Source organism: Ammospiza caudacuta, chromosome 1, assembly GCF_027887145.1.
Source record: "Ammospiza caudacuta isolate bAmmCau1 chromosome 1, bAmmCau1.pri, whole genome shotgun sequence".
In the NCBI taxonomy this organism is placed as follows: domain Eukaryota; kingdom Metazoa; phylum Chordata; class Aves; order Passeriformes; family Passerellidae; genus Ammospiza; species Ammospiza caudacuta.
The window spans coordinates 117,819,872-117,847,643 of NC_080593.1; positions in this window are offsets into that span (position 1 = coordinate 117,819,872).

The following is a 27,772-nucleotide window of genomic DNA, read 5'->3' on the forward strand; positions in this document are numbered from 1 at the left end:
GGTGACTACAGCAGTCTACATTTGTTTTCCTGAGCTTCCTGGAAATGAATTCAGTGGTTCGGAATTTCTAAGGTTCACCTGCAGTGACCTCTAGTGTAGTTTAGATTTCCTTTTCTCAAATGAAGATAGCAGGCATATGGAGACCTTCTCTTTCTGCTTAGTTGTGTGATCATCTTTCTGCTGATTTGTGTGATGACTTCAACTCACTGAGTTCTCTGTTGGACAAATATTAATCATAATCTAAGAAATTATTTTGTTTATTATGCTTCTGATTTTCAGCCAGTCAAGAAAGTTGGTTTAACCGAGGGCTAAGGACATTACTGTGTTTAAAAGGGATGAGTTGTAAATTATGGGAGAGGAAAGTATGCAAAATACAGGTTCAAATTTAAATTAAAAGTCAAAATTAGAAAATCATATGTAAATCCTCACTTTTTAGGGAAAGCATCGCATACACTTTAGCATTGCAACATGCCTTATATCAAACTGCATAGTAATGCAGTAGTTTTCCAGAACATTCACCTTTCTGCACTGCTTTTATGCCCTCAGCTGGATGAGATATTGTTGTCTTGGTTTACCCCCCTGCATGTTTCAGTGCCTGCACCAAGTACAATTCACCAAGCAGCACTGTCTGCCCAGCTTCACCAAGACCATGGGTGGCAAACCCACGCTGTGACCAGCAGTGCTGAACAGATTTCTCATCCAGTACCTGCAAACAGCCCAGACTCCCCTCACTACAGCTACCACACTCTTCCTCAAGGCGTGACCTGGCTTGCATGGAGCTACCCCAGCTCCTTCTCCATCCCTGCTCCCCCGTGCTCCAAGATCTGACCCTGGGGTGGGCAGAGCCAGGCCAGGTACCTGCATCTGCCATGTGAACACTCATAAATCTCCACATTGCCAACAAGATTAAATCAAACAAATCTGACTACGAAATACTGAAAAGTTGACTCCTAAAGTTGCCTAAGCTGATGTCTGAGTCCTGTTATTGTCATGAAATGTTTTAACATAACTTGAGTGATAGTTATCAAACACATAAGAGGAACACAGATGTAGGGAGAGTCCCCCAGTATTTCTGTATTTATTAACTGTGCCCACAAAAGAGCCATGGTAATGAAAATGTTAAGTGTTAACAGCACTTTGAGGAAGTATAGAAGTCTTTAGAACTACTACTATTATATAGGTATCCACAATATCCATTTTTAAGGTAGATAATTGTATCAATTTGGGAAAGCAGTGATTGAAGATAAAAAAACCCTGGTGTTTAGTGGTTTTACATTAGGCACTAGCAGAGCTATCCACCTATCAGATAAGAGGAAAGGAGGGAGAAGAGTACAAATACTTTGTTTGAAGTGACATGACCCAGCACAAAGAGCCTCATCAAACAATCCAAGCATCAGATACATATACCTCAAATCACAAGGAGAAGTTTTGACAAGTTGAGCCTGATCTGCTTAGCCTTATCTGAGCTAGTGCTCAGAGTGACAAAAACTTTTATTTAATTCTGATTTTCTGAAGTTTATCCTCCATATATTTAAAAGTATCACCAGGTTACATTTCCTTACTTATTTGACTTCTAATGCATTCTAGTGACAATATCCCAATAAAATATTTATTTAAAAAATCAAAAATACATATATCAATTTACATTTGAAGGCTAGTGAGTGTTTGCCTGAAGGATTAGAAAGGAATTACTACTAAGGCAAAAGCAAATATTTTTTAACTTGATGAAGAAATACATATTCAAATGTTTAAAAAAATTAAAACCTAGCCAAAGATCATGTTTAAATATGATAATTCATAAAAGTAATGTTAAAATTTTTAACAAATATTAAAGAAAGAGGAAGTACTAAGAAAGGTAGGGAAGTCAGGGAATTTTTCAAATGCTCTGTACTGTCAAATACACATTAAATTTGAGACTGCAAGATATTGAGAATTAAACTGTGAGAAGTCAGCAGAAAAACAAAGTGCTGATTGCGCCCAGAGTAAAGCACAGGAGATGCCCAAGGAAGGGGGATTAAAAGCCTGTGAAGGGATGTTTGGAAGGTTGAAGGGAAACATTGTGCTGAAGTAAAAGGGCAGGTGGGCAGCACTTAAAAAATAACTGAGGGGACAAGCAATGTCACCTACAAAAATCATTGGGAAAGAGCATTAGAGTTTCTTATGTTGCAAAGGTTTTAATTCACAGGAAACAAATAAAGGACATTTGTGCAGTAAAAAGCAATCTGTCAGGGCCTGTCCCTCATGCTACAAACATCACTTCTGTCAGAAAGGAAACATATGTTCTCAGCCAGCCCCAGTCTCCAGGAGCCAGCCCGCGGCTGGAGATGGACACGGAGCACACGGAGCTCTGGCAGGGCTGGTGTGGGAAATGGGGCTTGGGAACCACAGCCAGGCTGTGCAGAACAGCCATCCCTGCTCGTTCTGAGCTCTCTGGGTAAAACCAGATACCACTGGATTCATTATAGTGAATGTCTGCCTTATGTTCATTATCATAGAAATTTATCTCAGAAGCACTGCCTTCTGCCTGGAAAATAAATGTTCCTACTTTGCTTCATTGCCTAATAGCTGGAGGAGTCCATTACCTTGGGAAAACATTTTTTCCATTTACATTGACTCTTAAATATTTTATGATCATTTTTCTTTCTAGCTTTCACAGTAAATAAAGTAAATACATGACAGACACAAGATGTTAAATAGTCACTAATGTATCTAATTTAGTGTATATATTGATCCTCACATATTTTTATCCCAACTTTCTATAAATTGTACTATACACTGCTTCCTTTAATTATGTTCGTTTACTTTAGATTGTCAGTGCTTAGTTTGACTATCTTTCAGTCTCTATCCTATAAATACTTCATAGTGGGCTTCAGGAGGTGCAGCATTTAAACTAAGCAACTCTGAGTCTAGGATCCTAGTGTTTGAAAGGCATTTAATTATTACTTCCCCTCTGTGAGGATTGTTGCAGTGACATTTCCATGTAGTACCGCTGTCACTAACTCACTTTCAGTTATTTTGGGGTCTGAAAAAGATGGCAAAAGACTTTTTAAACCATCAAATATAATATGTTCTGCACATACAGCCAAAATAATAAAAATATTAATACTATCATAAATTAATGCAAATAATAATCCAGTTACATTTGTTGAAAGCAGAGAGCAGAGTGAGACTCTGAGGCACCTCAGGGATGAGCTGATAGACTACATCCCTGAAAAGTCATTTCTACAGCACTGTTTGCTTTGCCTCCTCTCTCTTTTCAGGACTCACAATGGCATTGGGATTACCTGGTTTGCCTTGCATGTATCAGCTGCAAAGAAATGACCAGATGTGTACAGGGAAACTGAGCCAAGACCTGCCTAACACAAAAGGAGACTTTCTGGACTGAATCACTCCAGACTGGGCTACAGGTGACAGGCAGAGACCCTGATGTGTGTGTAAAGCACAGTCCTCATGCTCAGTGCCCTGCAGCAAAGGGAGGATGGTTGTAATAGCCACAAATGTTGTGCATTCTATTAAATGGAACCCAAATGCTGTAACATTGTGGGGAAATTATGTCTAGGGTTATTATGGTCTGTAGTATCCTGTAAAATCTAGCTTTGTTTTTTGAGTCTCAAAGGGTGAAAGCACTTGGAGGAGATGTAGATTCAGAGATTTTGTGAATTCTGTGATTCACAGGCATACAAAATGGGTAATGCCCCACTCCCAGGGAAGGGACCAGAGTGGGTTATCTGGTCCAGGCTCCCTGCTCAAGCAGGGTTGTTCCTGGAGCACATGGCACAGGATTGTGTCCAGATGGTTCATAAATATTTTCTGTAAGGGAAACTCCACAACTACTCTGGGCAATCTGTGCCAGTGCTGGATCACCTACACAGTAAAGAAGTTCTTCCTCATACTCAGGTGGGACTTTCTGTGCATCAGTTTCTCTGCTCATTGCTTCTTGTCCTATTGCTTGGCACCACTGAGAAGGGGCTGGACTCATCTTCTCAACATCCTCCCTTCAGATTCTGGCAGAGATTGATGATGTCTTCTCTCAGTCGTCTCTTCTTGAGGCTGAACAGGCCCAACTCCCTCAGCCTTTCCACATAAGAGGTGCTCCAGCCCCTTAATGCTTTTCACTTCTTGGAATGGAAAAAAATTAGGCCCCTTTAAACACTATATTTTTAATATCAAAGCCAAAAAAATTAAGTGTTCCTAGAAAATGTCATTCTTTTCCATAAAATCTCTCTCTCCATTTTGCTCAAACACACATTAATATTGAACAAAATGTTTCAGAAACTCTTCCAACCTTTGTGAAACATTTACTATGTGTAGGATATATATGACAGCAATTTTCAAAGGTCAGGATATGAAATACTATATTATTACAACATATTAACTGTGCCCACTAACACAGTCCTGCCTATACAACACTGACCAGGCATCACAGCAATAATAATTTTTTCTAAAAGGAAAAATATGGGTCTTTGAGAAAAATACAATCTTCTACCAAACTACCTTCTCTGAGCCTTGCAACTTTTAGAAATTTAGTCTGCTTCCAAGGAGTAGTTACAAAAGAGATGAGATTTAAGGCGGGCTTCAGAACTGGGCAAATAAGCTTTGGTGTCGAGTAAATTAACTATGGGGGAAGTGGAACTAGGGAACTTTGAATCAAATCAACTAATAAATTCAGCCAGAAATGGGGACTGGCTTGGGAGAATAAAAAGGTCATAATACTTTAGTTTCATATTTCTTTGTTTAATGAAATTCCTTATTTGAAGGTACTGAATATTTTTTATTATACCTTTTAAACAAAACATTTGACATAATTTTTTAAAACAATACTTTTAATAACTATTTTTAATAGGATAATTAAAAAGTCCTAGTCCAAAATCTTAAAACAGCATTTGATCTTTAAAGGAAAAAAAAGGATTCAAAATGTGCTTCCCAAAAGCCTTCTATATATATGTGTGTGTGTGTGTGTGTGTGTGTTTGTGTGTATGTATGTATACATATATGTCCCACTCATTTAACTTCTGCTCTCACTAGAAATGTTTGGTCTTCAGACAACTTTCTCAAAGTGAAGCATAGGGCATATAATCTGTTGAGCTGTAGCTTGCACTGCAATTGGATTTGCTTCTTAGAACATTTTCTGAAATTTGCTTTATGGATGTACATTTTACCTAAATCCCTGGGGCTGTTGTCTCCTATTGGCCAACCCTTGACCTTCATAGATGCCTTGTTAATAGAGAGCACTACTACTCAAAAATTTAACTGGAGTTTAAGCTGTTTGAAAGTGGTCCTAGATTTATTACAATCCCTTAATTACAGTACTTTCAAAAGTACTGTAATTTTAACACAATACTTGACATACTTTGTTTTCTTGTCTGTCCATATGGTTAATTTATTTTTTCATTAACTGAATAGGAATATTTACAGGATTTTCTTGAGCCTGCTTATTAAACCATCATACTTGTACATCAAGAGAACACTTCCTTCTTAAGTCATTCCAAGAGGTAAGTGATTCTATCAAGAAAAGGAATACAACATATCCCAAACATATATCCAACTAATAATACAGGTTACTTGTTTTTTGCAAGTCTGGACAGACAGTAACTCTGTAAGATTAGGACTTCATTTTATTTCTACCAAAGAGTGGCAATTTGCTTTATGATCTATCACCTTTGCATGCCAACTAAGGCATGATAAACAGTAAACTGCAGCCCCAATAGAAATTTCAAAATTCCAGTACCAAAAGGAGACCTACAAGAGTGCTGGAAAGAGATTTTTTTAAAAGGTCATGTTGTGATGAGACAAGGGGTAATGATTTTAAGCTTAAGGAGGGCAGATTTAGATTAGAGCATGGTGAGACACCAGAACGGGTTGCCTGGAGAGGTGGTGAATGCCCCACTCTGGAGCTGTTCAAGGCCAGGCTGGATGGGGCTTTGAGCAACAGGGTCTAGTGGAAGGTGTCCCTGCCCATGGCAGGGGGATTGGAACAAGAAGACCTTTAAGGTCTGAACCCAAACTGTTCTATGATTCCATGATTTTATTAGCACAGGCTACCATGACTCATGATTTAGTTGCTGTACTGTTTTTAGCTGATGTACATCAAAGGCTCACATAATATAGCAAACAAGCTCTATCTTGCTAAAGCAGAGAAAACTGCATTGTTCCTGTGCAATGTTGATAAGATCTGGGAAAAGAGATTCTTTTTTGTCGTTGAGTTTCTACATTGGAAACATTTCCACACTAAAGTTCAGGGTGAGGCAGCAGCATTTGCCACAACCTCACTAAAACTTTAGTCAAGGAAATATATTCAAAGTGGTGTGATTTCCTTTAAAATATTTATTTCAGTGTATGCCTTTAGTTCTTATTATAAATTCATATGAACCTGATCAATCACTTCAGCAATTACCACTCATGGGCCAACCTTTCATTCTCCATTTCCATCCCTTCCTTCAACTCGTCAAAAGGAGTAAAGGACAGAGATGTTTTCCAGCACACGCCAAGGAAGAAAATGAGGCTAGACTGAGGCCAGGAATCATTTCTAAGGTTGAGGGCATGTAAAAATCCATTTTTCTCTAGCCCAGAATTTGCAGAAATCTTCAATTTCAATGGGCATTGCAATCCAGTGCTCTGAGTACTGAGTAAAGCACAGCCCACCTATTTCTTCATGCCAAATGTTCCTTTAAGAGGCATGTTTGTTCAGATTGGCCAGGTCATCTGAATAATTGAGTTTCTGGGCTATTTCAGTTCCTTGCTGGGCTAAGAAGCATGCAGACTCTAAAGGAAGAATTGTCATAACCTTGCTATTACTTACTTGCCTTATTTGTTTGTACTCATGCTTTTTGTTGCTTTTATATCTTTAGCTGATGCAAAAAGTACTTTTCAAATAGTATGCATGCAAGAAAAATCCCTTTGGCTCATCCTGATTTGCCTTTGTCTTCTTAACTTGAACTGCTCCATGTTTGCTACATGCCCTCAGAACATTGGTGACAAACTACTATTATAGATAGAAAAAATTACCTGCTGATAGCAAGGCACCAAGATTAGATTATGGGATTTGTCATGCTGGAACTTAGTCCTGCTGTGTTTCATCTACCTTCTCATCAAGAAATCTCTGCAGAAACCAGCATCAACACTGTCAGTGCCTACAAAAATTCTCCAAAGTATATCGGGTCAATGTTTATTCTCACAGAATGTTTGTGATGCGGACCTGTGAATGACTCTAACCAGAAGAGAATGAAAATCAAGAATATCATGAGCCAATTTTTCTTTCACCTCATGCTGTTTTATTCTCCTAAGTCTCATAGCTGGAATCTGCTTAGATAGATACAGTTGTTCGGGATTTACAGAAAATGCCTAAACATTGTATGGCATAACAGTCTATATCAATTCTCTTGAAATGTTTCAAAAAGAGTAGAAGCTATGCTTTATCTCAGCATTAAAGATGGGCTTCAGCTTTTGCAAGCCCTGTTTGAGTGTCAATGTCATAACTCAGGACCTAGAGAACACTTTTTGTTCTTTTATCCACTGATTTCCAGTTGATATTCACTGCAATCTAGCTTCTAGGAATCCCATCTGTAAGAGTGAAATGAATACAATGAGACTTACGTCTTTTTTTTCTATCTATATAGCCCAGATGACAAACTTCAAATAAGTGAAGCAAAGCACATGTGTTCAGTGTTGACACTGTTTATCTTCTGTGACTGTCTTTCACAGTAAATGCATGATTGAAATGCTCAGTTTAAATTTAGGCAGATGTACTTATTACTACAAGGAAAAAAACAAAAATTTCCTACATCTTGATCCACTTAATATTCTTGCAAAGACATTCTAAATTAAAAGATATTTATTTCTAAACTAGATTTTATCCATTTAATATATAATGATTTATCATAAACATTTATTATAAGTCTTTATTATTGTTGATATTATTATTATTATTATTAATAATAATAATAATAATAATAATCTTACCCAGCGTAAGATAACTTGCAAACAAAAACACTCTCGCCTCCCTCTCAGAATCATAAAAATAAATCACCACCGTATGTTGGCCTGACTTAACACACAAACACATCCCCTCATTCCTCACTGCCTAGTGCATCATCCTCAACAGGATCTTTTCCCTACCTCTGCTGGCTTCCAGTGGCTCTACTGCCTTTCAGCTGTCAGCTGCCCTTTTAGCATTTGTTCTTTTTTCTGGGATCTTCGGAACTCCTTTATCTTTATTAGTAAGTCTTGCTCTACTCTGATTTGCCTGATTTATTTTATAATGAATGTTTGAGAGTGTAGGTGAAAAGCTTCTTTCCCAGCTTCCCCCCTCATTCGTTGATTTGAGATGTTTCTTTAGAGAGGAAAAGGAAAGGAGCTCAGTTTCTGGAATATTTCCAAATAGACTAACATTGCAAAAGTCCAGATATCTCAAATTCTTCATCTGTTCGTCCTCACTGTTATTTCTTTGCCATTCTCTGGCTACAAAAAGCTTCTTTGCCTGTCTCTCCAAGTATGACACAATTTCTTACATGATTCCATGGAAACATCACAGTGCCATTTATCAAAATGTGTAGCATAGCTGGGAACTTCTTTCAATGTTTTCTTCCCCAATTCTATTTCCTGCATTCACTTGGAAATATCCACCATCCTAACAACAAAACCCATCTCTAGATTTGTCTCTTCCTGACACCTGAGTGAACGGCTGTGAATGGTGCGTGATAGCTGATGCCTGCATGAATGGTTCTTTCAGATTACAGGTAAGATAAACTTCTTGGAGAACAAGCACAAAATTTTTCACTAACAGAAGTATATAAACATCATAACTCTCCTGATGAAACTCAGCAAGGATTCATTATGCAGACAATACAAGCTATTACAGCAGAAAAACAAAATTAGCTCTTATATCATTCAACTGAGCCTGTGCCAAAACAAGAAGTAAATCACTGAAGTTGTGTATAATGCATGAGGTATACAGCATTGTTGAAAATTGATTTTTTTTTATGATAAAAGGGAATTGGCACAGAAGTGATATGTAATTTTAAATGCTTAGCCTAATAACGTTGCTAATTTTAATTGCTATTAGAAGAACCTGTTTTCCTCTAAGGCATTATGTAAAGAATCATTCTAGCTCAAATATGCATGGGAAATGTTTAAGGGCCATTACAGAACAAACAATGAATATCAAAGCAACAGCACTAAACCAGCAAATATCTCGAGCTGTGATGCCAGGACTTGGCTGTTTAGCTATCAAGCAAATATTAACAGATGACAGATAAGTTATTATTCAACAAAGTTGGATGCAAAAAGCTTAAATGCATCCAAACAATAATGTAGAATACAATCTAAAATTCGATGAATGGGAAAAACTACGCATAACATAAAAACATAATTTCTGTGTAATATTCTTAATTATGAAATACTAACATTTCAGCATGCAAGGTTTTAGCAGCAGTTTGGAATCCAGTTTATGAAACTGAGTCCCACACATTTACATATAATTGTATCTGTGCAAAAGATGCCAGCATGTGCTGAGGAGAGGCTTTGGCACGCAGTGGCTCAGAGGGAGGGAACAGCACAAAGGCCACCGCATCCTCTGCCTTGCCCAGACACTTTTCTGCTCACAACCAGAACTGTCCTGTGTAACAGTAGCAATTGCCAGAAGCTCTTATCACCTTCCTGGAGGTGACCTCTGCAGGAAGGCAGAAAGGTCTGTGGAGGCACACCCATTTCCTCTCCCAACCTCAGGAAAGCCCTGCTCATGGCCGAAATTACATTGGCAAATGACAATACATGGGATTCCAAAAGTAGTGCCTGGAGACATACTAGCACATGGATAAAATTGAGTGCTTTGCAATAGATGAGGATTTTAACACATCTCGCTGGAATGTATACAATTGCAGAGAAATAGGAAAGGTTAAATGTAAGTAGCATGCAAGTGTGACTCAATAAAACATATTACATTACTCTAACAAAGCTAGAGAGGCATGAATATTCAACTAAAAGCAATGGAGGGATGCAACTAGAAAGATATTTAGTAGTGCGTTGGAGATATAAGCAGATGCTGTGTTCACTGAAAACAAAGAAGCAAACGAAAAGCAAAAATATTTTTAAGTAAATTTTATAAGCAAGTGTATCTATTCCATAAGGATAGGACTCAGAATAAACCAGTGCACATAACAAAATCCAGCAACAAAATCTTGGTCATTGTGACAGTGCAGACTTAAATGCCTTTTCTGTATTTCCTGTATTAAATGAGGGAATAAGCAAGGGAAAAAGAATACTAAACAGAATCCAACACCATAGTCAAGGCAGTCTCTAATAAAGGACCTCATTTGTAGTATTCTTCATTATAAACTCAGAGAACTATCCAAAGCAGACAGATTTTAGTGTAATTTGTAAATCAATTATTTTCTTGTTAGCATTGTTATGAAGAACACTCTGGACATTACACAAGCATTTGCTCAAAACAACTAATTTGGGTTTAAAAGCAGTGAAGTGCCTGTAGGCAAACAAAAACGCAGGCCATATGTAAATGGAACAAAATTAATAACTATATTGAGTTAATCTAAAATCAATTAATAATCATTTAATTTGAAATAAAACTACAGTTTAAAATATCCCATAAGACATGTGCAGGTGGTAGAATTTTTTCCTATATGCTCTGTGTCATAACTGGCAGGAACAAATTGGTGATAACAATTACATTTAGTAATGATATTTAATAATAAGACATTTAATTACAAAACAAGAAAGTAATGTAAAAGACATAGAGGCAAGAACAGAAATCCTGGCACAACAATCTGAAGAATAACAAGTAGAAAACATAAACTATTAATAATAGTAGCCACAACATTTAATTTTGAAATATTTGAAGGAGTGAGAACAAAACTGACTAATGACACAAACATTTTTTTTCTGATCAAGCAACACAAGTCTGTTTGCAGTCAGAAGGATGGAAAAAAGTTTAGACTGAGCTGGATTAAATATAATATCATAGGCTATAAAAACCTCTGATTTATGTTTTTTTATGGGTTTTGTGTGTAAATGCAGACTGAATTGTAATGGCTGGAAAAGAAGTCTGTATGCTAACTCATTATTTGTTTACCAAGTGATAACTTGGAATTGTAGTTAACTATTTCCAAATCTTTTCAAGGAAAGGTCACTTTTTTTGTTTGACTTGGACATGCTTATTTTCTGTCATCCCTTGTTGCTCAGTGCTTTGCATATTTCATAGGAGTATAAGATTGAAAGTCTTCCCTCCCATTTAGTCACTAAATACATTCCCTGCTGGCAAAGACAACCATGTGAATAGTTTGCTATCATTCAGTTATTATTGGATACATTAGACAGCTTCCCTTTTCCTTTTTAATAATATTGTCCAGGGAACTCCTGTAAGTCCCATTATGTTAGGTTCACTGCCAATGCTCATGAACAAAAGAGAAAGACATACAATAAAACCAAAACCACATGTGAATTTCTGGCATGACCTGAAGTCAACGGGTGCTGTGACATTTGTTTGGATTTCACCCTGCAATTATAGAAAGGGAGTGTTCTCACTCCTTAGGGCTTTTCTCATTCTGCCATCAGAAGCTTGAGAGCAAGGACAGGAGTGTAAGGCTAGATTCAGAAAGAGATCAGAGCCCAGGATCTACACAATGAATCTAAAAGTCACCTACCTGGAGCTTTTCAGCAGATCATCACACCAGAAAAGTCTGAAGTTTACAGCTATCTAAAAAAATAAAATAAAATTTCAGTCTGGAGCACACCCAGAATACTTATGTCCTCAAAGGAATTCCCAAATGATAGAAGTACCATTTCTTTCTCCTCTGTGAGGCCATACATGATTGGTGTTCTTAGACAAAAATAATCCTCAAACTTGTTCTTATAAAAAAATAAGGGAAAAAAAGTACTGTATCTTTTGTCCTTAGCTTTTATTGTCCTCATATGCCTATGACACTCAAGGTTAACTCTCAGGAGGACTTGAACTACCTCACCCACTTCCCAAGGGAGAACGTTCTCACCGTGTCTCAAATAAGCTGGAGTGAAATTATCTCAGTTAGTCCTATTAAATTGTCTCACACTACATACAGAGGAGTACAGAGACTGTAGAGATTTAAGATGTCTAAGTCCATAAATTACTTCACAAAGCATGAAAAAGTTTCATCAGAAGAATTTATAAAACCCACACTTATCTCTCCCTGCACTGCCACCTACAAAGACAGAGGAATGTGACAGTGAGTGTTTCACAAAACTGAATAAATAGTATTGGATCTGTTGATCTCCTGCTTTAGGGATTTCTGAGAAAGGGCATCAGATTTTGCCAGGAGGGAGAAAGAGAGCCTTAGCTTTTTGAGGGAGTAAGGCTCATGCTCACTTGATTTCTAATTGTGATTGTGTGCTCCCATAGACCCCACTCTTGCACACCTACGCATTCTCCATATATTATGACTGCTTAATGGTTGATTTCCCCACCCTGAAAAGCTGATCCCTGAAAATTCTTTAACTGATGGAGAATACAGACACAGAGAATAAGAGGAATCAGAATTCTTCCCTGTCACTCAGCAGCTCTAGGTTACTAATCTTACTGATTAAACGGGATATGATAATGCTAGTGTGAAACTGGACTGTTAAAATATTTTCCTGGGGAAGGAATACTTTCAGAACTTGTATAAATGTTCTTGCATTCATGAAAACATGGAGTTGATGAAGCACTTCTGGACCGAAAATGAGTATTTCCCTTACAAGTGATAAGTCATGCAGACTCTCCTAAACAATTGCAAAATAAGCAAAAAATATCAGCTGGAAAACACTTGAATTGACAGGTTATGTTAAAAGTTGCTTACATCTGCTGTCTTCTGAACACAAAATAAAGTTTTCACTTTCCAAAAGATAGTGATTTTTCTTACACATTTCATTATGTTGTGCATTATTGTTGCTGAAAGGACGGAGTTCCCAACCTTCACCCTCGTGAGTTTTCAATTTTTCTAAGGATGCCACACTTTAAAAAAAAAAAAAAAAAAAAAGAAAAGCTCCATCATCACACCTGAACTTCATGTCCCATGATTTTATCTTTGACTCTGGACATCTTGGCTCTTGATCTCTAGTTTCTAGCTTAATTAGGTGTACTGGCACACACAGGCTGTTTCAGTGGTTACAAGAGATGGCAGAGCAGAATTTACAGTGAAGAATAGTCAAGAGAGGGAGGTTTTACAGGGGCATGGAGGGGAAGGACAGGGAGGAGTGGTTTTAAACTGAAAGAGGGTAGATTTAGATCAGATATTTAGAAGAAATTATTTACTGTCAGCGTGGTGAGGCACTGGAATAGGCTGCCCTGAGAAGTTGTGGATGTACCATACCTGGAAGTGTTCAAGGCCAGGTTGGAGGAGGTCCTGAGCAAGCTGGTCTAGTGGAAGGTGTCTCTGTCCATGGCCAGGGGTTAGAACTACATGATTTTTAAGGTCCCTTCCAACCTAGACCATTCTAAGATTCTACATTTCTATGACACGGAACAGGACTAAACCATTGTCACGAACAAGACACCACAAACATGGACATAGCAAATACATCATCAAGCCCTCCCTACTTCTGTTGAAATTATACAATATTTTGCTCTCCTAATCAAATAATCATTTTCAATGCTACATCTTAAAAAAAAAACCAACATAAATTGTCAGCTACTATTTCACTAAATCATAACTTTGAACAGACTATTCTTCCAAAAAGCAAATAAGGGGGTGGAAATGATTTGTAAGATATAAATACAATAGCACTCCTTATGGCTAACAGGTTAATTTGGTATGCTAACATGTGCCTCATTTAAACACTTCTGAACACTTTGAAGCACTTATGAAAACAAACAGGATATATTTTTTTTCAGGAAGCAAAAGGAAAGGCTGAAAGACTGTATTTCATTATCACCAAACCAGAAGGTGCAAAACTGGTACAATGCAGAAGTCAGAAGAGTTGCTGTGATTTAGGTTTCTGAGAAGCAATCTGCACTTACCAGATACAGTGATGGGTTGAACTTGATCTTTTTCCTGTGGTGATGACACACATTCTCCTCCTCAAAAGAACAAAAACACTTTAACAGTCAAAGATGTCAGCTTTCCTTAGAAAACTGAATCCTTTGGGTTTATTACCAGGAAACTCAAACTGATTCAACCAGGCAAAAAGAAAATTTTAAGAAGTATAAAATATTCAATTTGCCTTCTGTACCTTGAAGAGGAGTCTTTTTGTGTCCTGCCTTTGTGACAGCCAGCTCAGTGACCTTCAAAACTGAATAGAACTGCACAGTCTCCAGTGAATTCCATGAAATCATAAAATCATTTACTTTGGAAAAGAATTTTAGGATTACTTAATCCAACTGTGAATCCAGTGCTTCTAAGTCCACCACTAGACCAAGTCCCTAAGTGCCACAGCTACACATCTTGGAAATATGTCCAGGGATGGTGACTTTGCCACTTTCTTGGGCAGCCTGTTCCAGTGCTTAACAACAATTTCAGTGAAGAAATTTTTCCTAATAGCCAATCTAAATCTCCTCTGGCATAATTTGAGCCCATTACCTCTTATCCTATCACTTGTTACTTGGGAGAGAAGACAAACACACACCTCACAACAGTTGTTTGTAGGTCACCCTTTCACCTTTTCCCAAGGTAACAACAAACCAGACAGATTCTGTAAGCAATATCTGCTAATATTTTTCAAATTTTAAATTTGCAAGGAAAAGAGGGAAAATAATTATTGGAAATGATACAAATCACTAAAGGTTGTTACAAACTAAAAACAGTATTAAATGGCTGGAGATATCGATTAACATACATGACAAAGGACAGATGCCACCCTCCCTAATTTTTGTGCTATCTTTTACATTGTGAGAATTGCAGATCAAGTGAAGAAAAGGCTTCACACCATAGTCCAGCACATGCATCAAGGTTTATGTTTGCATCAGTTCTGTTGATCTACACAGTTTTGATTGATTCTTCAAACAAAAGTGAAGCCTTTGATCAGCAGCCTTTGCTCTCTCTGCACCAACACTGTGGATCCACCAGCAGGAAATCTGACTACCAGCCCAATCAGGGCAGACCAACTTTTTGTCCACCTTTCTTCATGTCTATTACCCTTATCACTGTTTGGCCTGCATCTTCCAGTGAGTACTGCCACTCAACACATGAACCTAATTGCTGTATTTGGGGTTATTTTCAGTTCAAAGTGTCCTTCTCATGGGCCACCAGTATAATACCAGTGCTATGCAGTGTGTCCTACAGAACAATACAATGGGATTTTTTGACACAAGCAGGTACAGGACGTATGTCCTGGGAGACAAAGTCAGATTCAATGCAACCCTCTACCAAACCTTCTGGGAGATACCATAAAGCAAATAATCAACAGAGCCTGGATTTAAATTTGGGTGAAATGATTGCCATCTTCTTAATGGAAGTGGACATGGTAGCTCCTCAAGGAAAATGAGAGCCAGAAATGGAAAAAAACAACAAGCAGGACAGAGAGGTTGGGAATACTTTCACATTCCCCAACAATAACGAGAGCCTTGATCATACCCATGATGCAAATTCATACTCTATGAGAAAACCTAAGTGGTCTTCACTAATGCTGTCACCCACCTTCCCTCCCAGATCAGCTCTTGCTGCCCTCGCACAGGCTGGTAAAATCCCAGGACACCCCTGGGGAAGAAGGGCAGAGATTAGCAGACCGTCCCATCCCATTCCACCACCCCAGACAGCAGCAGACATGGGCTGATTCTTGGCAGGAAATTCCTTTAATTAGTGGGAAGAAATTAATGTGGTCCCCCTAATGACTTATTCCCTCTTTCCATCCCAAAGAGCCCTACAAAAGGCCACAACAAAGGCAGATCATCAGCTATTGAGTTTCCAAATGATAACTGCAGCCCTACATCCAATCTTAATTATGTTTCATTAGATATGGCCTCTAATGCCAGTAATATCTTTAAGAAATTACCCTTCCTAAACTCAAGTAGACACAGGTAAACATAAGAGGAAAATATACTATTTTTAGCTTAAGTTTTAGCTTTAGATTTCTAAGCTCTAAATTTATTTCCAACTGTGAACCTAAACCTAATTATTAGCTGGAGTCCTTTCTGCTGCTGTCCCCTATATTATGTAATAATGCTTGAAGATTATTATTTTATACTAGTTTTTACTATAAATAAATATGAATTCTGCCTATCTTCATAAATCACACAAAGCGCAAATCCCAATGCAAAATTTAATTCTATGATTGAATTGAAGGAAGATCAGAAGTAAATGAAAGCATAAAGCACTGGCCTAAGCAACTGTTTTCTCTATTTGTACTTATCTAGACCCTCTAGAATGAAAAAAGTTCTCTTTCAGTACTAAACCCAAAACTATAAACCTAACTCCATTCCTAATATTAATATCAACACCAACTGTGATCACATCAATGAAAGTGAAAGAAAAGCATATTCCCATAGAGAAACACATAATCTTCCTGTTTCCCTAGTCCCTTTAATATACATCCATAAAATGAGAAAAACAGAGTTCTAATTCCCTATTTCTAACCCCACCATGGCATCAGTGCAAATCTCACATCTACAAGATGACACAGAATATTCATCATTTCCAAAACCTGCCCATTTCCAGCTCTTCAGCAATAGGATGCAGCAAAGATCTGGCTTCATAAGAAGGAATGTGCCAATAAGAGAGAATCCCTGTTACCATGAAGTCTAATCTCAACCCTAAATTTAAAGCAAGTTAGAGCCTTAACCTAATGCCACCCCTAGCCCTAACTTAGTTATAGCCTGGTATGCATTCAGACTCCAAATTACACAGTACCTGCCTTTACCAGCAGCTGTTACCTCGTCCTCTGAACTTGTGCAAGCCACAGAGAATCAACCGGAGTCTTGAAAATCCAATTCCAAACTCTATGTCTGATGTTAATTATTTGCAAGGCTTGGAGCATAATGACAGAGTAAATCCAATTTCCTATCCTGTCATCACCTGCCCTCTTCGTAACTCTGTCAGACCACCAGCATAAAGACAGGAACAAACATCCTGAAAACCTGAATTCCCAAATCCCAGTTATAATACTTGTATTAATGTAAACAGTAAAGAAGGATATAGAGTCCCTTTCTGCAGCCTTCTTGATTCTCCACTCCCCTGAGAAAACAAAAAATCTCTGCAATTCTTTCTAACATTCCCAAAGATCAACTCAAAATCTACCCCTTGAAGCCTGGTGTTGGTTTGCACACCCAAGCAAGCAATGATCCATTCAAAATTTCCCACTTCTGAAAATGTGGTTCCTAGAAGCTTCATATTCTGACTCTTACACAAACCATATATCACTTTTTAATTATTTTCAGCAGACAAATGTGTAGATTGAAAATTCCTAGCAGATTTGTCTCCACAGATTAGTCCCAGCAGATTAAGAAAAAATGTCCCTTTTAGTCTTTATTCTCTTCCCAGCCATCTAGGACCTACTGCAATGCTATAGAATTCTGAATCTGCAAAAATTTCAAGCTCAGTCCTAATTTTGGTTGGGGCCTATAGCTAACACAAAAATACACATTAAAAATATTCCCTTTTGTCAGCATTTGTCCTCTTCCTAGTTATGAGGATCTTAATCTTGGTCATGTTGACAAAGCCAGGGAAACTAATAAAATATAATATTTCTTTAGTTTAATTTTAACTGGGATCCAGTTAAATAGGACTTCTAAAAATTAAATATCTGGTCTTGGCCATTTTTTTTCATTCTTTCTATCTCTGGACAGTCTGCATTGTCAGCAAGTCATAAGAATGAGCTGGATGGTGAAGAAAAATGTTCCAAATGAGTACATTTCACAGAGATGTTGATAACTACAGACACCAACTTCTTCAGCTAATATATCAAGAAATATATGTTCATCCTTTTACTAATTTTAAACATAAATTTATATAGTGTTCTACAACCCCACAGAATTTCTATACCACAAAATTAAAAGTGCTCTTCACCAGAAATGATAGACAGGAAGCATGATACATTAAGTATTCAGTTATGAGGAGTTTTTACTTTTGCAGCACTGCTAGGATTTCAGTTAGTGCCAACATTTTTAGTTGCATACTTGATGCAAGTTCTCCACCTAGTGGAGTCATTTTTAATGCTCCAAAGGATCATAAGTGCTTTCATGTCATCATTTTTACTTCTGATTCCTTTTAGGAGTAATAGAAACAGTTCCTTACCTAAGATTTTATAAATACTTAAGGTATATAATTAGTGTTTTCAAACAAAACTTCATTTCACACTGTGACTGAAATATTTACAATGGGTTTGGAAATAATAAAGACCAAGAGAACTATGAAAGTAAAACCAGTTACAACAATAAACCAGTATCCACAAAATCATTTGAATAAAACAGCCCCAGATATTTTACTCATCTAGATTTTGGTAGTTGAGTGAAGTTCTATTTTAAGAAAATCTTAAAGCCTTCACAAATATTAACAACAATCACATTTAAAAGAAAAATTTAGAGCAGGCAACATAACTGCTCATAGAGCATTGACAAAACAGTCCCATCCAGGTGCCAGAGTAAAAAAATAACAATTTGAACAGCTCATTGTGGGGCACAGGGAATTCCAAATCACTTGAAGTTCTTGTTTTGAGGCTAGATGAAACAGTAAAACACATATTCTGGTGTTACCACATACTTGTGCAGGTATGTACATCATGCAAGAATTCAGTGGGAAAGAAGAAGGAACATTGCTACACAGAAAGACTATATTCATCTAACAAGATTAATATAATCATCCGGCCTGATTAAATGCATGGACCATTATAATTCTCCTCCCTGTGCTTACAAAGAAGAGCCTTCTAGAAGAAAAAAAAATTGAAAAGAAAACCCCACAAAATAAGTGCTTATATAAAATACACAGTTCACATCTCAGACCTACTGAGACCAGCTCTGGCCCACAGCTCCAGAACCTGTAATCACAACTGCAGCACACAGCACAGAGAATTTAAAATCCCTTCAGGTAGGCTGGTCCTGAGCCACTTCAGGAGACAAAGGTCAAAACAGAGGGTATGAATTTCACCTCTGTTCTTGCTGGCGACAAGTGCACTTCCAAAGCAATTGGTATAATGCACTGTGCTCCTTGCATGACACATTACTTAATAATTGCACGGCTGCATTTCAAGTCACCTTCAGTTCACAGTAGTTTTTAGTTGTGACTTGACAGCCAGAGTGGGTTACAGTTATCCTGCACTTGAGATAATGAAGGTATAGATTATAGCTGAGAGCCCACATCAAACAAATGAGGTCACACGTCCTGACTTGATACAGATCACCATTATAAACTTGGTCTCATATAACATTACCATCAAAACGGTGCCTTGACTTGTTCAGTGCACTTACCAGAACTCAATTTGCCAGTATTGGAGATCACATTCCCTTTTGCTGATGAAGTTGCAGTTTAATTTTCTCACTGTACCGGCTGACTCCCCCAGCACCCAGCCCTGCAGATGCAGGTAGACTTACTTGGGTACCCTATCTCTGAGTCAGCACACCATCTCACGTGCACACCGCCCTGCCTCCACAGCAGCACCAGGGACATGTCCCTGCTGCACAGAGGGGAAACTGAGACAGCAGCAGCAGGCTAAGACTTATCTTAAACAGATTGCAAACAAGCAGCATGGAGGAAAGAGACTTAACTGAGATCTTTTCCTGCACGCCGATAACATACAGCCTTCAAAAGCTGTATTATAAAGTGCATTGCATTTCCAAGCAGAAGGATAGTACTTAATCCACACAAAAGATTTCTTAATGCTAGATTAGGCAACCTAAACACAGTATGCTGCAGGGTAAGACTCAAGACAGACCAAACAGTTTCCTTGTGATCATGGGATATATATATATATATACATATATACATGCAATACTGTCTTCTATAGTGCCTGAGTGTCAACTGTGGCACAAACCTTAGCACATGCATTTTGTTGTATTTACTCTTCCTTACAGAAAAACTAAAATACAGGCAAATTACATAACTTATGGAATTGTAGAGCTTTCATTTTTATGTTACTGATGTCCCTAAGCTTCCATCCAATTTTGGCCAGCCAGAAGCATGGAACACTCACAGCAACTTTAGTACACTTATTACTGTGATTCTAGTTTATGATCCATCACCAAGAGCAAATCACTTTTCCTCATTTCTGGAGATCGGAGTGCAGGCATTAATAGTCCAGCAGCTCTTGACTGGAAAGAAAAGGGTTAAATGACCCCCTAGTGCTGTCCAGCCCTTCAGAAGAACCTCGACCCTTTGGAGAGATGGCTAGAGAAGAACTGTTCAGAAAAGCCAAATGCCGGGTCCTGCACCTGCAAAAGAACACCAGCACAGGCTGGGCACTGACCTGCTGGAGAGCAGCTCTGCAGAGAAGGACCTGGGGGTCCTGGTGGACAACATCTGCCCATGAGCCAGCAGTGCCCTGGGGACCAAGAGACCAAAGATGTCCTGGGCTGCATTAGGAATGACATTGCCAGCAGGTCGAGGGAGGTGATCCTGCCCCTCTCCTCAGCCCTGGTGAGGTAATGTCTGGAGTGCTGTGTCAGTTCTGAGCTCCTCAGGACACGAGAGACGTGGAGCTCCTGTATTTGGCCCAGTAGAGGGCTACAAAGGTTATTAAAGGGCAGGATCATCTCTCTTATTATGAAAGGCTGAGGGACGTGGGCCTGTTCAGCCTCCAGAAAAGATACCTGAAAGGGAACCTTCCCAATATCTACAAGTATCTGAAGGGATGGTGCCAGAGGATGGATCTTCTCAGTGGTGCTAATCAATAGGAAAACAGGCATCGGGCAGAAACTGGTACACAGGAAGTTCTGTGGGAATATGAGGAAAAACTTCTTTACTGTGCTGGTTACCAAGCACTGAAAGAGTTTGTCCAGAGAGGTTGTGGAGTCGCCCTCCCTGCAGATATCCAAGAATTTTCTGAACACAATTCTCTGCCATATGCTGTAGGGCAACACTGCTTGAACAGGAAGGTTGGACCAGATGTGTACCCTTCTAACCTGGCCCATTATATGATTCTGTGAAATTGCAGAATCCACCAACAGCTCCCTAACTGGAGCCACAAGGAATAAAAGTAGGCAGCAAAGGCAGGGAGTGGAGTTAACAGGCTCCCAATTATTGCTTTTTGAAAGGTCTTGACCTCCCTGGCAACTGTCACTGTACACTTTTCACTTGGTTTTCAGTAAATTTTGGGGCTGTCTGACAGCATGCTCAGCCAGTGTGTGTATCCCAAGGAATCTGCTGGCCCTTGGTGCATTCCAGTTGCCATTTGCATGGTTGAAGCCAAAGAATATTGTATGACAAATACTAGCATGCCAATACCCCAAGCACAACAACAAGGAAACATCAGACTTGGACATAAGAATGTGGCTGAAACAGAAGGGCAAATTTTATAACTCCTCTTCCCTGTTCTTCTGCCTGGGAATATGTCTTCTGCTCTTCAGTTCTAGCTATGCTGGCCTTGTGCCAACATACTGCTTTCCAGTTTTTATTCTTCAGTGACAATACTCTTCTGATTTAATCTGCTACTCTTGGTTATACATTGCCTTTATTTCTTCCTGAGAATCAAAAAATATTACTGTCCTTCACAGACAGGAAGATAGACTGGGTAATGATTTTCCCTGCTTGCCAGGTTCCTTTCTCTGAGATTTTGACAAGAAGGCTTCTGGTAATGAGCGAGAAATCATCTGCAATACTCTTCCATCCTGCTGCCCACAAAGGAGGGACTTCATGTGCTATATGCTTATATTCAAATAGGTCCTAAACTTTTGTAGTCCAAACAAAATGAGCTTGTTACCTGAATGAAAACTGACCTCATGTTCTTTGCTAGAACACAGATAGCCAGAAGTAGAAAAATATATTCTCAGACATTTGAAAAAATACCTTTAACTGAGGAGCAAGGCTTGATTTTTATACTTGTTCACACAAGGGTTGCTAAGAAATCTCATCATACTGAACAGCAAGTCATTTATAAGGCTGTAGCTACAAAGCACTGCATCAAGAGTAAAAACTAATATAATTGCATGGCTCTGGGCTGTTTGGGTTTTTTTTCAAAATCCCTTATGGAATTCTGTGATGTTTTCAATATACAGAAAGGCAAACCAAAGGAATCAAAATGACTTTTGGGGGCACAGAGCTCCTACCTTGCCAAATTTCATCTTGTTTACTACCTACTGCTTTGGTGCTGGGATTGTAGCACATCTTGAAGTATATTATCATGGGAAGAAACTTTCTTTAGTAGTCATGACTTAAAAAACAAACAAACAAACAAACAAAAACACACACAAAAAAAACCCCTGAAGTCTTCTGTGAAATTTGTGAAAAAAAAATCCCCAATGAATCTGGGGCAAGTGAAAGTTTCTAGAAATGATTAATACATGGAAATATTTCCAGCAGGGGAAATATTTAAGCATTTCTAGCCAGACGTGGAACTGCTGCACCAGTGTATGCAAGCTTGCTATATATTTTACTTCGGAATAAAGTCACAATTATCTATAATTCAGACTATTATCCGTGTTGGTGCCCTCTTGTGTTTGGTGGGGCTTTTTTATTTGGGTTTTTTTATTCAGCTATATTAAATTAAGCTGCCATCTGGTTTTGACTCTGAGCTATTTGGTACTTTTTTAATAACATGAACATTCTCCTTTTTTAATTGTAGCTTGTGAGGTGATCCCTTAAAAAATAAAGTGCTATTACAAGAACATAGAACACAGTTCAGTGTTAGAAAACATACATTCATATATCTACAGCTGAAGGCAATTTTCTGCAGATTGCCACTGTGTAGCTACAGGAAGAGAGGGAACATTTCTTCATTATATTATCATTATAATTAGGGTCATACTAAACAGAATAATTATCCCTTGGGATTGGACAGTGATTCCAAATTCTTTTTTTTCTTCCTAAAAATGATAAATGCAAAACATTTTAAGTAGCTGTTGTTCCTTTTTTATCTAGGGTACATGGACAAAATCCACCACATTGTTCTTTTATTAATTGACCATTTACTTCAGAAATTCTAAAATGCCTTTCACAGACAGGCATTGTTTGTTGGTAAGGATCATATTCAGAGTTATGATTGTGGATATTGTTGGAGACATGGAGCCTATTTATGTGTATGAGACTTGGCCCTTTCCTCTCATCTCCAACATAATCCAGAATTGAAAATTTACAGGAGAAGTTTTAGAAAAATTAAACTTTCAGCTTTTATTGGATAGTACCGCAGATCCATTATTTGCTTATTACCTGCAAAAATAAAGCCCAAGACACAAGGACATTGATTTCACATTGCCCAAACTAAAAATTGTGGCTCTATATGTAGTTTACAGAGCATGACAGGTCAAACTGGTATCAGAAGGAGCTCTCTGATTTGCTTTCTGAAGATGTCTGTTTGACTAGAGAGGGAAGTCAGTAGGGCTGATGGCTAAAGAAAAGTTCCATGTTTTGGGGAAGACTCTGATGCAAATTAGGATAGCCTCAAGGCAACTATGCTAAAATCTGAGTTTGTTATTGGGGCAATAACAGCTAAATAATTTTATATACAAGGCAGAGATTTCTTTCTTATGAAAACAGCAAGGGAAGAGTCAGTTGGCAAGGGGGTGGTTGCTATTGTCACGATGTTGAGATTGTGATATGCAGATTTTTGGAATGTTCTTTCCATTCACAGTTGCAGTGGTACAGTTAAGCAAAATGGATTGCCATCCTGCCCCTTGAATTGGCCCTTCAAATCCTTGTGTTTTCCTGCCTCCCAAAGATAGGAAAGGATTAAGGGTGACTGACAGCAGAAAAAAATTATGGAGGCACATATATGTTAATCTTGCCATCTTTTCTGCCGGATTTGGAAAGAGAAGGATATTTATAACTGTTCCTTTGTCTTGCTTCTGGACTAGCCACTGATTTCCCAGCACCCTAGAAAACATTTCTAAAGGTCTGGGACAGAAAAATAATTCTTCCAAGACAACTAATCTCTCCATTCATGTCATTCATATGAAAGCAATTCTACACCCTTAATATTGCCTAGAATATTTGGTCTTGAGGCTCAGGCCAGGCAAAGACTGGGAGGCTCTGATAAACATGTCCTTTATCACAGTCTGAACTAACCCAATTCAATGTAACATTTGAAATTAAATCAGTGTACTTTTGCATGTTGGCAAACTTGGGACAGCAGCCTGGTCAGAGGCTGCAAAGGAGTTTCTTTTGACCTCGAACACAACAAAGGCCTTATCTGAAGGCCTTCTTAACTGAGAGGGACTCAGAATCTTGCCTTGTATAATCTGACTAAATAACTGTTATTAATTCAAATATGTCAACCTGTTTTATAGAAGCTGAGATACAGGGAAGGTTAAACAATAAGTTAAATCCTCATCATTTCTCAAAAAAATACTCAAAATCCCCTCTAACATTTGTTCTACATCATGTGGGCTCACCATTGCTAGGTACCACTCTTTCAGAGTTTAGCCTCAGAATGCTGTTACCTCTGAATCTGAAACAGACCTTTATCTTGGCCCATTCTACCCATGCTAGGTACCAAACAGGACAAGTAATCTGCCACATGTTGCTAACCAACATGGTTTGTCACTACCACTTTTTGACGTGGCCATATTGGATACCATGACAACATATTCTGCAGAAGAATGACAGGACTTAAAGGGAACACAAATGAATGCACTTTGTTCACTTACAACTGAGTATGATCACTTCAATTTTTCACTTTATTAATATTTTAAATGCATAAAGACCCTTTTGTCCTAATGGATTCCAAAGCAAACCATTAAAAAAAGAAATAGGAGTGATTTAGATATTACTCCCCATAATTGGATTATATGTTTCTTGCTTCTGTGTTAAATTACTGTAGCAATTCAGCCTACAGATGACCAAAGTCTCAGATTTCTCAGTTGAGAAAGTCTTTTCTTTGAGCAACAGACTTGTAATTGTAGCACAGAATTTGTCAAAAGATCCATTCTATCCTCTGATGAATTAAACTCATAAAAGATGCAAGAACACATTTGTGCTGCTGATAGTGACAGCACTAGCTCTGCAGATGTCACTGTTGCTGTCACTTTGCCCCACATAACTCGGTCAGTCTTGGGTATTTTTCCAGAACTAGCACAAAGCCTGATTCAGTCCTTCCCTTTCAAACATGGCCTTTATAGTACATGGAATTACAGCAAGCAGGAAAAGGAGGATGCCATTTGGAGAGAAATTTCTAATAAATTTATATTTTCAATGTCTGAACTACAGTTGCAGCAAATTACTGGTCCTTAATTTGGCCTTTAGGGGTCAAGCCCCCTTTAGGGGTCAAGTCCCCAGCCAGTAGACTCAGTGTGAAGTCCTGACCAATTTAGAACAAGCATTTTTGAAAAAGAGGCATCAAAGAATCACAGAAGGACTAGCTTGGAAAAGACTGTCAAGATCATAGAGTCCAACCCAGCCCTAATACCTCAACTAAACCATGGCACCCAGTGCCATATCCAACCTTTTTTTTTAACACATCCAGTTATGGTGACTCCACCACCTCCCTAGGCAGGCCATTCCAGTACTTTATCACTCTTTCTGTAAAAAACTTTTTCCTAACATCCAACCTAAATTTCCCTTGGTCCAGCTTAAGACTGTGTCCTCTGGTTCTGTCAGTTGCTGCCTGGAGAAAGAGACCAACCTCACCTGACTACAACCACCTTTCAGGGAGTTGTAGCGGTCACTTCTGACAAGGTCACCTCTGAGTCTCCTTTTCTCCAGGATAAACAATCCCAGCTCCCTCAGTCATTTCTATGCAATTATATGTTAAAGGTTCCATGTTGTTAGAGACTAGTGGAGTAGCTACAGGTCTTCACAACATCCCTCTGGACAAGTTGTCCAACTGCAGGATGAGAGAATCACAGGGTGAAGAACTGACTGAAAGGCAGAGCTCAGTGTTGTATGAATGGAGCTACATCTGGCTAGTGACTGCTCACTTGTGATGTTCCTCAGGGCTCAATTTTAGGGCCAGGTCTGTTCAATACACTTACCAAGAGCATGGAGTTAGGAGCTGAATGCAGCATTAGCAAGTTTGCTGATGATACCAATCTGGGAAATGCTGCTGCTGACTCTGTTGAGAAACAAGAGGCCTTGCAGATGGATCCAGATAGATTATGGCATTGGGCATTGATTAATGGGATAAAATTTAACAAGTTGTAATGCTGGATTCTGCACGCAAAACAGAGTAACGCAAGTGTAAGTTGGAAGAGGAGCGGCTGGAAACACCCTGTAGAAAGGGGTCTGGGGGTGTAGGCTGGCAAGATGCTCACCAGGAGCCAGCAGTGTGTGTGCCCTGGCAGCCAAGCCATTCTGGGGTGCATCAGACACAGCACCACCAGCCACTCAAAAGAGGCAATTATCCTGCTGTATTCAGTGTTGATGTGGCTTCAGCTTGAGTGCTGGGTGCAGCTCTGAGCCTCACAGCTTAAGAAGGATGTGGAAGGTCTTTGGATGCATCCAGAGGACAGCAGCAAAGCTGGTGAGAGGGTTGGAAGACCCTTCCTGTGTGGAGCAACTGAGGACTTTGGGATTGTCTAATTTGAAGAGCAGCAGGCTGAAGGGTGACCTCATTATACTCTCCAGCTTCCTGAGCATGGGAAGTGGAGAAGGAGGTGGTGATCTCCTCCAGTTTTGGTATCCAGTGATAGGACATGTGGGAATGGTTCAAAGCTGTGCTGGGAGAGGTTTAGACTGAACATCAAGAAACTTTTCTTTACTGAGAGGGTGGTCAAGTCCCAGAAGAGGCTTCCTAGAGAGGCAGTCAATGTCCCCAGCCTGTCAGTGTGTAAGAAGCATTTGGACAGTGCCCATAACAGCGTGCTTTAAGCTTTGGTCAACCCTGAATTGTTTAGGCATTTGGACTAGATGAATGGAACGATAGAATGATTCCAACTGAAGATGATCCACTTCCAACTGAAGTAGTCCAGTCTACTCATGTCTGTTCTAAGAGGAAATCAAATTATATTTACAAACATTGTATTTTATTCAGGATTTGAACTGAAAGAAAGAGATAAAGGGGAGCCAGCAGTCATGGTTTGTTTTTTAGAAATGTGACAGGCAAGACAGGTACCATGCAAGCAATGGTATGAGGGTTTTTACACACCTCAAGTTAATACACTTCTATTTTTTAAATTGACACTTGTAGCATTTAACATGCCTGACAGGAGAAGCTGATATATTAAGAGTCTCATTTACTTCATGCAAATTTCTCCAGAAGTTACTACAGAAGACTTAGTTACTTGCAAATATAATCTAAGGAATACTTGAAAGATTTTTGCATAGGGATAGGGATAGGTGAACTCTTATATTAGCTAAAGAATGAATATTTAGAGAATTCTGAAAAGAAATGGCATAGAATTGCAGCACTTTCACATGACCAAATGTTAAATTGCTTAAAGAAGAGCTAGAAAATGGAATTGACTACAAAATGAGTAAAAAAGAGAGGGTAGAATTAAGAAACAGTAAATTGAAAAACTAAAATTTAAGTACTGTTCCAAGAAAGCCTGTCAGCAGTCAAAACCAGATCAAATAAAATAAACCAGTACAAAATTACAGCTCCTTGTAAAAGGACAGATAAGTCAGTTTGGTTTATCATAACAAAGGTTGGATTTGACCAGGGTATCCTGGATAACTGAAAAATGTGAGTGTTAATTCTGTGAAAGCTGGATTTGGGACCAGTGCCTAAGATACTGGGTTACAGAGTAGTATAATTTCAAATGCCTTGAAGAAGAATAACATGTGAACAGACACAAAGC